At 31.3% G+C, this 15,340-nt stretch overlaps 1 long non-coding RNA gene and 1 other non-coding gene across 2 annotated transcripts; one reads left to right on the forward strand and one right to left on the reverse strand.

Moving 5' to 3' along the window:
* The first annotated feature begins 8,905 nt into the window (after nucleotides 1-8,905).
* Nucleotides 8,906-8,978, forward strand: Trnaf-gaa. Its single transcript has one exon. It is a non-coding gene; the product is annotated as a tRNA-Phe (tRNA).
* A 2,871-nt stretch (nucleotides 8,979-11,849) lies between these two features.
* Nucleotides 11,850-13,397, reverse strand: LOC106787009. Its single transcript, XR_001381725.1, has 4 exons — nucleotides 13,054-13,397; nucleotides 12,826-12,926; nucleotides 12,397-12,674; nucleotides 11,850-12,272 (listed from the first exon to the last, which is right to left on the reverse strand). It is a non-coding gene; the product is annotated as an uncharacterized LOC106787009 (long non-coding RNA).
* Nucleotides 13,398-15,340: the final 1,943 nt, after the last annotated feature.

Raw genomic sequence — 15,340 nt, forward strand, 5'->3', positions numbered from 1 at the left:
CGGTAGGAAATTATTATTCGCGTTACTTTAAACTTCACAGTCGTATTAGGTACAATTGGATGCGTGGGCATTGGTTAAACGTTAAATCGTTCTGCTAATCGTCACGATGGCAGACGAGATGCGACGAGATTGTTCGCCCACCAACGAATTTCCTGCGTAACCCTAACAGATACTGATCGTTTAGACCTAGATATCGTTCTATTACACTGAAATTCATTTAGCCAATGTTTTTCTTCAATTGAGAACCATTCGAGCTTTCTTTCCTTGAGTAATTCTTTATTTAAGTGGACTACTTTCATTCGTAGGACACCTTTTGTACCGGTGTCCGATTCGAGTGAAACGCATCGTAATTACATCTCACAATGAAATACTACGTACATTTATATTTTGGCTTTTTTAGTTCACCGGTAACTATGCAAATATTATAACATGCTTTATTATAGACTACTTCCGTCTTTAGTTTCGTCATTTTACGTGTGAGAGAAGAATCAATCGTAATTATATTTAACAATTGTATGCTAATTACTACACATACATACATACATTTTTCCTCTTGATTCATTTATATTGTATAACTTTATCACTGAAATGAGTATATTTGAAGTATGTGTGTTATAATATAACACCCCGGAAAGTTTTGACCGATTAATAATAAAAATGTAAATCGATATGAACTTTCCGGGCAAGTTAATACATACACACACACACCCTAAAAACATTATTCGTTAAGTATATAGGTAAACGTAAAAGCAACGCATGATCGCCCACACGAATACTACCCACTTAAAACTCTCGTAGCTGAATCGAGACATGCTCTTGGTCTTACGAGAAACATTTGGCCTGGTCTCTTAGTTCATTCATTCCCTCGTATCTTTCTTTCATTCAAGAGTCAGTAGTAGTCACTTGGATCGTGAAAGCGGGGCCCCGTAACAACGACCCGTAAGAAATCCGTATAGAGGAGGGGTGGGGCGTAACGGAGCAATACGCAAAGCACGTTGTGTGAGATAGATATGAACGGTTACTAGTCTTATCTCGTGTGTTATAGAAGGGAACTGGAATAGGAATATGTCTCTTGAGAGAGATCGAATGTGCTTTAAAAAGTAGTGACAGTAAATAAATATATTCCGTAGAACTGGAAGTTATTCTCTTCTATACGTTTATAATATAAACTTGTTCAATTTTTTATAAACGAAAACACATTTTTATATATTTTTTCTTTTATGTTTATTTTAAAAGAATAAAAAAGATGACTAGGGGTTGTCTGCAAAGATAAATCGAGAAATTACAATAAGTAAGGAATGTGTTCTTTTTCGTGAGCAGATAAAAAGAGCATATATCAAAAGTATTTCTTTTCTATAGAAACATTTATAATATTAAAAAGTAACAATGTAAATATAGAGAAGAGTATTGTCTTTTACCCTATTCACAAAAAATACAAATACCATCTGAACCGTAAGAAATTTTCCGTGTCTTTTAATTACTCGTATCGTTTAATTAGATATCACTCTAGTATATAAATAATGAAACGTATACTTGACTAACTAATATCATACATGCTTGTAACACGATCAGCCAGTTTTGCAAGAGAGACGAGAAGAGTATTACGGGGTAAATCACGTGCGAAACAAGGAACGACAAAAAGTAACGTTCGAATGGGTCAACACCGAGTATTACTGTGAGTACTTCCATGTATTGCATATGTTTTTCTATCAACACATGTATGCATATGCGCATATACATATATTGTACATACATGAGAAAGAACATATTGCTTTTCACAATATCGATCGGGGTGAGATACATACAAGAAAACGTTCTCGCTCTCGTGCTTTTATCTCGTTGAAGGTGACGCGTAACACGAACGCAGATTTCCACCTGGTACAAATCCTACAGCAGGTTGCGCAGTCGGTTGCCTCGGGGCCGGTTTGATGCAACCTTTCTCTCTTTCTATCTTTCATATGGTTTCAAGGCGATACAGAAAGAAAGAAAGAAAGAAAGAGAGAGAGAGAGAGAGAGAAAGAAAGATCAAGAAAAAAAGGAATTTAATTCAACTCATTTTACCGTACAGAATGAAATCACTAAAAGACGCGTCATTTTCGCACCATTAACGGTATAGTTGGCCCGATTATTATTATCCGTATTATTTTGTTCGGGGATTACGTGATCACTGAGATTTTAATTGATCTTCTAATTTTATAAACAATATTTTGTTAATTATTTAAAACTGAAAAACGTAGCAATTAGCTCCTGCTTTCGTTTGATGGATTATTTGCATACATTAGCATGTAATATTAATTTATATTAAAAATGAAGATGAATAAAGATTGAGATAAAATTATTCATTTAATGTTAAAACGATGAAGTTATGTATATAAGAAAATGAAAAGAAAGATAGGCAGGAAAAAGTGAGCGAGCAGTATTGCTGGATTCCCACGAAAGAAAAAAACTTGATAGATCGTAACGATAAGTGTGGACTTGTAACGTGCATGCGACGCCGGCCAACATTGTACCGATTACCATCTCTTTGGGTATGTCTTTTAGTATACCGGGTGTCAAGAACTTCTGGCCAACTTTAAACAGATGTACCGATTCGATCGATAAGCAGGACGGTTAATGTATGTCATTTTCTTTTCTTTCTTTCCAGATATTAATTCTCAAATGTGTTCATAAAAAAATGTTCATTATTTAACATATTAGCAAAATGTTCCTGTTGACACTTTGACAATTTTATAACAATTTATTCAAATTTTCTAACATATCCAATATTATATTAAAACAAAATAAAATCTTCATCGTTACTACTGCACAGATATTAAATATATACAAATAAAACAAATACCTATCGAATAACATGAAAAGAATATCTACAGTCGAGATAATATTTCATATATTTTAAAGATGAAGTAATAATAATGATATCAGTGTTTAAACTAAAGATCGTAAATAGTTTAGAGAAACCAATCTCTCTTTGTAGGGTACTTGCACGTAGGAAGGAAAGTAATTCGGAACGTTGCAAAGTGTACGATCACGATATGAACGATATTATCTGCGAATGTGTATATCTACGAGCTCGTTCTTAAGAAAAAGAAAGAGAAAGAGTAGGATATAAATAATGAAAGAAAGAAATAAAGAAAGAAAGAAAGAGAAAGGAAGAGAGAACGCGTCACGTGTAGCTAACGTTTCTTATTTACGACAGCAAATTTTCCAAGTCACAACCAGCACTACGTTTTACACCGAGTTAACAACAGCTCTCCTTTCGTCTTTCTTTTTTCTATTTTTTTTCCTCCTCATCTTGTGTTTTCGTCCTTTTCGAAGGATTTTACGTGGCAGAGATTGTGAATCTTACGAGGTCGCTGAAAAGATATGCCTCAGGAGAGTAAAAAAGGTAAAAACCGAAAAGAGAATGAGAGAGAAGAGTGCTGTCGTGTTTTATATACCAACCTGAAACTATGTAAGCAAGAATATATAGTATACCGATCGTGTGAGGTGTGTAACTGTGTGTTTGTAACTGTGCGTGCCTGGAATAGGAACGAAAGTCGTCCCAGGAAGATCTGCATGAACGAGGAGGACACGTTCATGATCTTTCCTTTCCAAAATAATATCTCAAAACAGCTAATGGCTATTTTTCTTTCATATCAATCTGATAAAGATTTTGTAAGTTTTGCAAAAAAATACGCATTACGTTTATTTTCAAACTTGTCATTTAAATTATAAAACCATTGATTATATTAATAGAAACGATAAGATAGATTATTTCAATCAAATATTGATTTCAATCTAAATTGACCATGATTTTTGTGTATTTGCTCAAAATAAACGTTGTGTTATACTTAAAATACTTTTGAAGTAATTTGAAGTGGCAAATTTTAAAAATGAATGTACGTGTGTACGTGTAGGTATATATGTAGATCATACTATATAAACAAAAATCGATTGAGAAATTAATACAATGACCAGACGGCGCCAAGACTGATAAAACTTATCGAGTACCTCGGATGTTATTATGATTTTATGAACGAACAGAAAGGTTTCTCGTAACTTTCCTTATCGTTTATCAAAGACGACAACGACAACTATGACGACGTAGTAGATGTCTCGAAGAAATAAATATCGATTACCAATGGGCTTGGATATACTAACAGCTAGTTCCCACAACATCAAGAAACTTCCGCTGCTTTCTAATTGAACGTGACGAGATAAATGCAACGTCTCGTGAAAGTATATATAAGTAATATACTAAAGGGGCTTTTACTGAAATGCACATATACATCAAATAGTCTTCCAGTTTCTTCTGAGCCTTGCATACAGCTACGCGAATGAACAAATCGATTGACCCGATCAACAACTGAAAGTGCCATTGTTTCTTTCACTTTTTTCTTTTGTCTTTTTCTTTTTTTTTGTACAAAATGCCAGCATTAAGATAAAGATTTATACGAGGGACAAACAAAAAAAAAGAAAAAGAAGAAAATGGAAAGAATTCTGACGAATAGTTCGAAGAAGACGATTAGATTGTCTTTCCGTGGGACAGGAGATACGGTTTTTCCTAAAACGGAATCTGACGCGACGAATTATCTGACATTGTATTTATCTATGTATATTCACGTATTCATGTGCATGTGGAAATATGTCTGTCTCTTTTATCACACCCACGTATATTCAATATGTATTCGAAGCATAAAGTTTGAATTCGGAAGTTGTGTAGGTGTCCTCCTCTGACTCAGAGTTACTTTTATTTGATGCTTGTCTAACTATTTGCAATCGTAGGCTTCTTGTCTTGGGTCAAGAGCTTAATCTGTATGACTGATGCGAATTTGATGATGTTCTCTTACGAAAGTTTATAATTGAATGAGTAAATAAATGCCGAATGAATTTCTCGCGAATTCAATTATTCGAATGAACAAAAAGTTTCTATTCATTAATCTCTTTTTCAATGTTCTACTGTTTCTCAATAGAAGTCGGAATTGATTATTGAATCATTTGTGTCTAAAACGATCACTTTATAAATAGGATTGGATAAGGGTAAATCGATTCTTTCTTTGGTCTTATCACGATTTCCTTTCCTTTCTTACATCAATTATGGTTTAATCGAGGCCAGTAACCTCGACTGCTAGCAGAGAACCATATTTTTATAGATTGTCTTTCGAAATTGAAAACTAACTTATAAAATAGATACTCGGTATGCATATTTTTACTAATCGTCGATAAATTATCGATAATATCCACGTGTCGTTAATATCCTCGCGTTTAGTAGTATTTTGGATAGTTTGGATTGGTACATTCTAGTTTTATAAGACGAAAAGAAGTGTTAACGATTTTGTCGAAATTCTTTTTTAATTTAATTCATCAGTTCTTGACAATTTCAGCTATTTCTCGTATGGTAAGATGCTGGTTTCCGGTGTTAAATTCTGAAGATTTCATTGTTACCAACCTTGATCGGTATAGTCTCAAATAATTATTGAAGATAGCCGAACAATTTGAGAGGATTTTCGACAATCTTCAGTAATTTGTTAAGTTGATAAAATCTTTTCATTTATCGTCATAAATTAGTTAGAAACTTACCATTGCTGTAGACTTCCGCATTGACCAATGTTTCTTCATCGTCGGTGTCTGGTCCAATTGAAACTGGAGTATAAACAACAGAATCCCTCGACCTCATTTTTTAATGATTCACGGCTACAATTTGTTTTCTTTTTTTCGTCTCACTTGATGCATTCACGTTGAATCTGGAATAGAAAACAATAATAATGTTGTTGATTATTAAAATAAATAAAGAGAAGGAATGATATTGAAATTCTTAGATTTTGGAAGAAAATGGAAAAATATGTTTTCAAAAGAAAATGAAAAATTCGGGCGAGGTGCGTCTGCGCACCGTTCGAATGAATCAGCCCGCCAAACATAGAATTGTAGGGATTTCAACGAATTTTTGTAAGAATCCTCCCGGTATTCAAATACTTCGTTGTCTATTCTAATTTAGGATCAAAGCTAAGGAAAATGGTAAGCCTTTTTGTTTTTATACTTTCTACATATTGAATTGATTCTATAATCTAGCATCGAAGTGTTCTCTGTTCTACGGAATTTCCCTTCGTTCAATTGTGACGAGTAAAACTTCAAACTTTTCATTGAAATTTGTAAATATCATTCCTATAGTTTTTGATTTATTTAATTAAACTCGTTAAAAGTTCATGGGGGATCATTTAAACTTCCTTCGCAGGTCATGAGTTCGCCATTACTGTTCTAGGATTCGACTGTGGTTTATTTATCCATCGCACCCTTTTAAATAATCAAACGATCTCAGTTAGTCGTAAGCTTATTTCGATAGTAACTCGTACGGTAGACACGTGTGTACAGTGACACAGGATATCACGTTCATTTACAAAGACTATTATTTTCAATTTCATTTAAATTCATTTGAAATTCGTTTAAATCTTTGTTAAAAAAGGCAAATTTATTGGTACAAACAATTTCGTGTAAGGAAAGGAATAAATAAATGAATGAATTAAAATATGATCGTTCTCTGATTGACACTTCGTTTAATTTTCTTTTAATTTTATGTTTTAATCGACGTATCGAAAACAAAAAAGTCCATTTATTTTTTCAACGAGTTTGAAGACCGTGGTTTTCTCCTGAGCACGTTTCCTTCAGCTTCGGGATACCAAATCTATTTTAGTGTAGTGGCAACACGGGTGTTGCCGTCTCGACGTACAGATAGATGTCGTCGTTCGTCGAAGATTTGCAAAAGCAAATGAAAAATAAGAGAACATTCATTATCTTCGGCGAATTATTGAATAAATTAAATTGGCTATAGTAAATATCACAAGTTTTGATCACGTCAATTGATATTAATACATTTTACTATTTTTTCAACATTCTTTCCATACAATTTCAGCATTTCTTATTGACTAATTCAATAGAAAATATTCAATCCAACGCACAATTTAAAATTCTAAATGCGAGTGGAGGAAGAAATGTTAAAAATTGATTTTACTCGGAAATTGGGGTTCATTAGAATTTAGGGATCGTCTGGCTATACTTAGTTGGACAAAATCTGCCGGCAGCAGATACACGTGTTAGTCAGGAAAGCTTTTCGGTTCGCAGGGGGTCTGCACCCGAGACTTTATACTTGGAACAAAAAGGAACCAAAGGGTGGTAGCAGCTTTCTTTGTCCTATTTTCCACGATTTTCAAGACCCCTTATTTTATTTTTAAACTCTTTGATTTTACCCTGAGCTTCTGTAATCGAATATCTCAAATATCGGGAATACAGGAAACTCCTTTCGGTTTTTTAACTTGAAAACTATATTTATTCCTATTTTTTTTTTAAATTGTTAAAACACCAATATTAATTCGATGCAAATATTATTTAGGATTTCGACTGCTTAAATGTGAGAAGGGCCATACGAACTTGTCGAATCTCGTTTAATTGCTTTCAACGTAAGAACAGAAAGGAAAAAGGAATTTTCCTATTCTTAGATCCACACATCCGTTTCTCGAACGGATCTCCTTACCAAATTTCTTTTTTTTCTCTTTCACAGTGGAAATACGAAAGACTTTGTGAATTTATTCTCTTCGCGTTTTTCTTTTAATGTCAAATATAAAACTTTGATATTATTTGTGTCAATTCAATTCTTCACAATCTTTTTCAAATATTACAGGTAAATCGAATGAAATGATACACCCGGTATATACAAAATATGCATCTGCGTTCCTTTTTATGGGGAAACAAAATGAAGCGAATAAACCGTAAAAGCTTCGCACGATGATCGTTCAGTATCGTCGAATGTTGAAAAGTAACGTGGGACAGGAACAACAAAATATGTTGGCATCCGTTTCATTCTCTGGATTCTGTCAATGAATTCTCACGTATCATTTGCACCAACAAGCTGCATTTTAAACTTAGCCAACAACTTCTGTGTATATGTATGTATGCATATACATAACATATTTGACGTCAAGAATCATTCGCGAACTTATACATCTATTTATAAAAATATAACAACTGCCCAATTGGCATGGTCAGCTGTGTTAAGATTTCATCTTTTAAAATTTTGTAAAATTCAATAGTTTTTGATTTGCGTAATATAACAATTATTTGAAGACGTACATTAATTAAACAATCTATTTATTCATTTAAAACATTATAGTAAACGGTGTACTGTACACACACACACATATATATGGCTTGTTTTTTCTCGTGGTCCTAAGTTGAACGAACTTGGCTTCCATCGTTTAAAGCAGACGCCTTCGATGCTTTTCTTTCAATGTCTCTCTCTCTCTCTCTGTTTCTTTTTTTTTATTCTTTCCGATGATCAAGCAGATTTTGTTGTTGTCGATCGTATCGGTAATGAAAAATCAAAGTCAGCATTTTTATTATATATTTTTTATTACGGTTTGCGCGACATAGTAATAGTGGCAAGATGGGTTAATGGTAGAAACATTTTCATAGATATTTTTATGTGATTTCCATTAATTTTTTATTTACCAAGTAAATTCAATCATCCTTGTCCCCCTTTTGAAGAATTCCCTAAGGATGAGGTACTAATGGAAGGAGAACATACATAGCTCGCACGCGCGTGCCAAAGGATGTGAGCACGTGCGGCACGTAGAAAAAAAAAAAGAAAGAAAGAAGAAAGAGGGAGGAAATGAGAGCATAGTAAACGACATTCCAATGAAGCACGAAGAAATTAGACTAAAAGATAAAATCATTCGTCAATTTTCGGTTTAGTTCGCGCGTGATGCCTATTCTATATATAATTATAATCATTTTTATAATATAATTATTACAAAGTGTGTAGGAGTAGTTTATTGTTTATCACTCTCTTTCACTCTCTCAAGATTATTTAATAATTAATTTATAATAATAATTATAAATGATTTATAATACTATATCAAAGGGGTGCATTACATGTGCCGAAATAGCTCAGTTGGGAGAGCGTTAGACTGAAGATCTAAATGTCCCTGGTTCAATCCCGGGTTTCGGCAGACGAAATATAATAATTATTATAATTATTATATGTTTCCAATTTTTTATTTTGTTTTATATTGAAGAAACTTCTTTTTTTTTTAGAAATTTTTATTTTTTTCAATATATTTTTATATTGGTATTTTAGGTCGAAACAATATAATGAAGATTATTTATTAGAAACAAATCCAATCCTAGTATCAAAAAAGGTTAACCATCTCAGTTAACTGTATTGATTTATTTAGAAAAATTTCTTTGAAAATAGCACGTGTTCTATATCCCCTCGTAAAGTCGTCCTCGTGTTAATGGTGGTACAGGAAAAAGTAGCATGCGTGGTTGTTACGATGAACAATTATACCTCGCGTTTTTCACGATAGGATCACGTTAGAAATGACTTAGGGGGACGTTAGTTTGTAGTACACCTCCGGCTGTTCGCGAGGGGTTGTGTTCTTATACGGTGACTTGACGAGTGACTATTGGGTGCCGATAAAAATAGCACCCTACAAAACAAAATGTACAAGAAATTGAAGAAGTAGTAGTAGTAGTAGTAGTAGTAGGAGGCGTTCATACAGTGGTCTAAAATTTTCTAAAACAACTTTCAACAATAATATCCTGTTCTTTCATTGATTTTAAATAGTTTATCCGAGAACTTTTTTACTTAATAAATATAAAACAAGATTAGCTTTTACTTACAAACTTTTTTCAATAGATATCTCTCTCTCTCTCTTTAATATCGTTATTTTCTGACTTTTGGAAACTTTTGGAGGGACTTGGAATTACTGTTCGTATGAAACAATCATTCGTGTTAGAATTAGTGAGAGAGAAAGACATTGAAATTTAGATGAAAGATAATTTAGAAAGAAAGAAAGAAAGGAAAAAAGAGAGAGAGAGAGAGAAGAGTCAGCGTCTTGGTACGCGAAAGAGGAAGTTCTATTTCCGCTCGGAATTGTTTCTACGTATTTCTTTTATCTTTTTCTCGTCATAGCGAGACGATATATATATTTATCCAGAATGAATATTTAAAAATTGAACATGTTATCTTTTTCTGCGAATTCACAAAGTTTTGGATTACTCTATCTTACTTATGATTATTTTAGCATTTCTTTTCTGAAAATTCTGTTCGATAATGTCATCTTCTTTGATTTATCCATAATGGGTTGCCTTTTTTTACCATTGCATTTCCACGTATGTATGTGTTTTTCTAAATTTACCGAAACAATGGTTTTATCGTCTCGCAATGAAGTGTTAATATTTTTTCTCGACCGTTCATGACAGAAATTAACGTTTGCTATAAGTACCGTTTTATATAATTTTATATAATAATAATAATAATAATGAAAGGAAAAGAAGAAATGATAGTTTTGGATTTTTCGGTTTCTGCAACGACCTTTCTAAGAATTGGGAAGATCGAAAGGAAAGACTACAATCAGACTTTTTCAATCCGAATAGAATTAGTCCATGGTGTTTAAAACGCTTGGAGAATGTGATCAATTTAACGTGTACATACCACATAAAACCTTTGTTTCTAATTTTTGTATTCTTTAGAATCCTTTGAAACGAATCCCGATCATGCTTCGGACGAATTAGATCGAACAATTCTAAACTCGTAGTCAGGTATGCACCAAGAAATATTTTTTTCTCTTTATCTCTATCTCTCTCGAAGAGGTTAAGGTTGAGGATTAAATAGTTAAAGATATATGTGTTGAGCGTAAAATACTATTAGAAAATTTCAACACCAACATAGGAATAAATATAATCGTACAAAAGCTTTCTTACCAATGTGTATGTTTAGGGTGCTACGAAAATAGCGCCAGTCTCGTTTCGTTTCGTTTCTTTTCGTCTCGTCTCGTATCTCTTCGTTGTAATTTCGTCTCGAACTACTTCACTACTTACTAACGAAGACACTTTATTTTATATTTTGATTTTCATCATACAAAAATCGATTTAGAAATTCGATCATTTGCTGCATAACAAAATACAAAATTCAGTTGACTTTGATAGCCACAGGAATGGATGTTTATGAATAAATAAATAAATTAATTAGTTAAATAAATAAATATATATTTTTATGTATATATATATATGCTCATATGGAAAATAAAATACTGAAATAAAGATAACGATTATGCTAAATCGAGCTTCCTCCGCACAAACTTTAGAAACGAACGAGTTAGCGTGCAGGAACCGACTGCAACAAGGATGCATCCACGATTGTCGGGAGACTCAGTAACTATGGCTTTTTCCTCTTCCACGAGCTTTTTACCCCTCCGAAAAGCTCATGCTTGCTTCCATACCTTCTCCATACCTTTCCCCTACTACAACTACTTTTACTTCCCGTCTCTAACCAAAGCATTAAGGATTTTCTTCTTCACTGTTAGCCGGATGCCATCACTTTCGATACTGATCTTCTCTACTACTCCTCTTTCACCTCATACCACTGAAATTTATATTTGGATTCTTATTTTCTTCCTCTTTCTACATACTTCTTTCTTCCTTGTTCGATCAATATTATCGTGGTAAATTGTTTCGCTTAAAAGTGTTGATGGCTTGCTGTTTATTGGATCAATGTTTTAACACATTTGATGCCAGTATTTTCAATCAAAATTAATCACAAAATATTAGTCATTAATATTAGTTGTTAGTATTATATCAAATAGTACAGTATTGTAAATAATTGGCATAATTTTAATGACTCAAAGAATATAAAAAAAATAACAATACGTATAATGCAATATATGTTTTGTATATTTCCCAAATATAGTTAACAATTATCCTCGTTAAAACATTACTCGAACAATTTCATTCACCTTTAATCTAAATACAATCTAAGTTTAATATAGTATATTTAAATATCACATTAAGGGAATATGCTTAGAATGCTGATTCAATGCATTTAAAAAATATATCAATTCTTTATTAATTCTGATTTTGTGTTTAGAAACAAAAATATATTTTTTTATATGAAGTAATGCCATTATGTTATTCTAGCGATAAGTATGATTTATAATTCCAAAATATTGAAAATTTCGAATTTGAATTGATTGATCATTCATTTTGTACCATTAAAATGAAATAAGATTTAAAAAAAAAAACACAAATTTAGAAAAAATTGGATACACATATTTAAATATATATGTGCTTGATTTTAAATGTTACATGGTGTTAGAAAAAATTAACAAATGTGCATGTTTACGAAATTTTCCTTATTTTTGTAAACTGGTCCCCAAACACCATACTTTTGATCATTTTTGTTACTTTGCTGATGTTGAGTTTGTTTCTGAAATTCGTTTGACGTTGAAGTCATTTTATCTTTCCTAAATAACAGAGGAAATAAAAGTCTTGAATAAAAAAGTGTTCTATCATTTGTTATATTAAAATTATTCTTTCTAAGTGGTTTAATATATCATTATTGAAAATTAATATAAATTATATACTAACTTGATTTGTTGATAAGGGCCCGTGATTTCTGACTCGTCCAAATTAGTGAACACCATATTTGTATCGTTTAAAATCCTTTTCCAACTCAAAAAATTAATTCAGATTCAAAATTCGATGCTTTTGAATTTGTACTTTGGTTTATCAGCTAGGAACTGATAAGCTTCGGTGCAATAAACAATGATTCGATGAAATCTCTTGAGTTTATTCTTAATTAATTATCAAATAATAATTATTGAACGTAAAGGTGATTACCAGAACTTTTCTTGTCTTTTAAGTTGCTAAAATACATTTAAAAAATGATTAAATTAATAAATATCATTCTTTTATTAGGTCAGTAAGCATGGAATGAAAGTAAGCGGAATAATCGAACATTTCGTACTGAGTGATCTAATATTTTTTCAAATTTTTATTTGAAATTTGTATACTTACTCTACGGCACGTGGTGTAAATGAACGAGTACTAATAACTCTAATCGGTTTGCAGCATTACCACGACGACTTCCTTTACGAGTCCGAAGATTTTTAGCTAATCTGTTTGTAGATAAAAGCAAAAGAAAAAGTAATACATATTTAGTGTAAAACAATTTGCATAACTTTTCTATATTTTTTCAAATTATTACGAAAGAGTATTGTTTTTATTTTCTTCTTCAATATTTACCTGACACTTGGTAAAAATGTCGGAGAATTGCCTTGACAATCTAGAACTTTGCACCTCATGGACACATAAGATCTTTATGATCTAGATGAGAAAAAATAATTCCAAGATTGATTAAATTTAAAATCCGTGAAGATTTGAGTTCTTCCTGATTACTTTTTCGAAGAAAACTTTTCCGCACTTTGAAATAACGTTGAAATTAAAAGTTAGAATAATTAGATTTATATCACGGATATTCCACAAAGTGATTGTAAGTCGTCAGAATGAACTGCCGTTCTGCTGCTTCATTCTATCTGCTTTACATAGTCTCTGACCACACCCCTTCTTCAACTTTCTGGTCAAGTAAAAGTTTTTTAGGTATGGTGGGGATATCATGATACTACACAGCATTGGTTTCATTAATTCTCCAACTCGATTTCATCCAATCCGTTTCAAGTTCACTCGATTATTGTACACCTAACTTTAATTATAATACAAATTTCAATTTTTCTTTTAGAAACAATGTGGAACGATTATATGTTAATAATTTTGTTATAAAAGATTTATATCAAATAATACATTTAGGGAAGTATTTTCTATGAAATATAAAAGAAGAGTTTTTATTCCAATTTGGTAGTGAAATATCGTCTTGTTTACAACGATGCATTAATGTATTCGTCAGTGTTTTTCTACGATTAATGACGTGATATCTTTCTGCTTCGATGTTTATCATATTGTTAATGCAATAAATTACATTGTATAATTTTAAATTATTAATAGATGTATAATTGGTGCATTCAATCTAGAATTTCCGTATTCGTAATTGTAGTATGAAAATATCAATTCTAAAGAAATTAATACTCAATGCTAATAAAATGATTTATCGATTTTTTCATTGAATTGAAATATTTTTCGCAATTAATTTATTTTAAATTGATTGCACACCGATAGCTTTAATTTTTATTCTATCGGCCATTATGTCGGTCGGCCATTTTAAGAGCGGCCATTACTTAATAGCCGGACATTAAGTTTTAATTTTTAATACAGGATTAATCAAAAGAGATTATATTACAAAATTATATATTAGATTAGTTTAAAAATAAATTTCTTTTTTTTTTTTTTAGACTAAGTGCGCATAGACATATAGTTTAATATTGAAATCAAAACTTTTCGTGCATAAGTTTCAATGACGATTATCAAAAACGACAAAGATAAATCATGGGTGATCATTTTTAACTGCTGAACTAACTTTAGAGTGAAAAATGTGACGCATAATGGTACTAAAGGGCCGCAAACTGTCGTTAGGTAAATCAGCACGAGACGATCGTATTTCAAGAAAACAAATCGAACATTATAATATTTTTTCTTTGTGATCATAAGTCACGAAGTTTTGTTTTTCATTTATTCAGTACAATTTTAGTTATTAGATTATACAACCGTTTTTATAGTTCAATAGTTTATTGTTTTAAAAATAGAAAAAAATAATATTAATCGCCCAACCCAAAAATATGAATTAAATATTTTATTGACCTTCAGAGAGAGAGAGAGAGAGAGATTGATTAGTAAATCTCTTTTGTAGAATCACGATAATCCTCCCACCCTGTGCCCAACTATATAAATTATACATTCAAGCAAAAAACTAGAATCTGATGCAATATTCGTTCAAAATGTTGTCATGTTGCGGAATTCTCCTTGTTTCTATGCAATATCTCGTATGTTAATGCATAAAGACAAGAATTTTCATTTGAAATAATATTAAAGAAAGAATTAAAAAATCAATTGTTTTTAATCATATTTTTATAAATTAATCTGAGCTTAGTTTATCCGGAAATTTTCAAATGGAATTAAAGTTTGAACGGACGATCTATTACTATGAGAGTATCGAATGAGAAAGAAGATCCTTGTCTCGTTTCGTATTTTCATTATAATTTTTTAATATAACATTTCATACAACATTTTTATCTTATTTTTACTTATAGAATGTTGGTAAAATTTTGTGGACACCTTCTTAACTTAACTTTTACAGAAATCTATTTTGTTTAACATAGAATTTTTTTAGACATTATTCGAGATAATCAAGTCAGATACTTAACGCTGTATTTAGAATTTATTTACCGTGAACACAAAAATAATGTTTTTTATTATACACTATTTGATAAATTATTTAAAATAGATAAATTTTTGTTATAAATACATATATATATACATATATATATATTTTAATAGATTACTATAAATACTAAAAATAATTGTTTGTAACAAAATCATTTCTTCTTCTAATCCATTTAATCAGATTATTAATTTAAAAAAA

The sequence above is a fragment of the Polistes canadensis genome, unplaced genomic scaffold, assembly GCF_001313835.1.
Source record: "Polistes canadensis isolate GaletaPanama2010 unplaced genomic scaffold, ASM131383v1 scaffold_89, whole genome shotgun sequence".
NCBI classification, from domain to species: Eukaryota; Metazoa; Arthropoda; class Insecta; order Hymenoptera; family Vespidae; genus Polistes; species Polistes canadensis.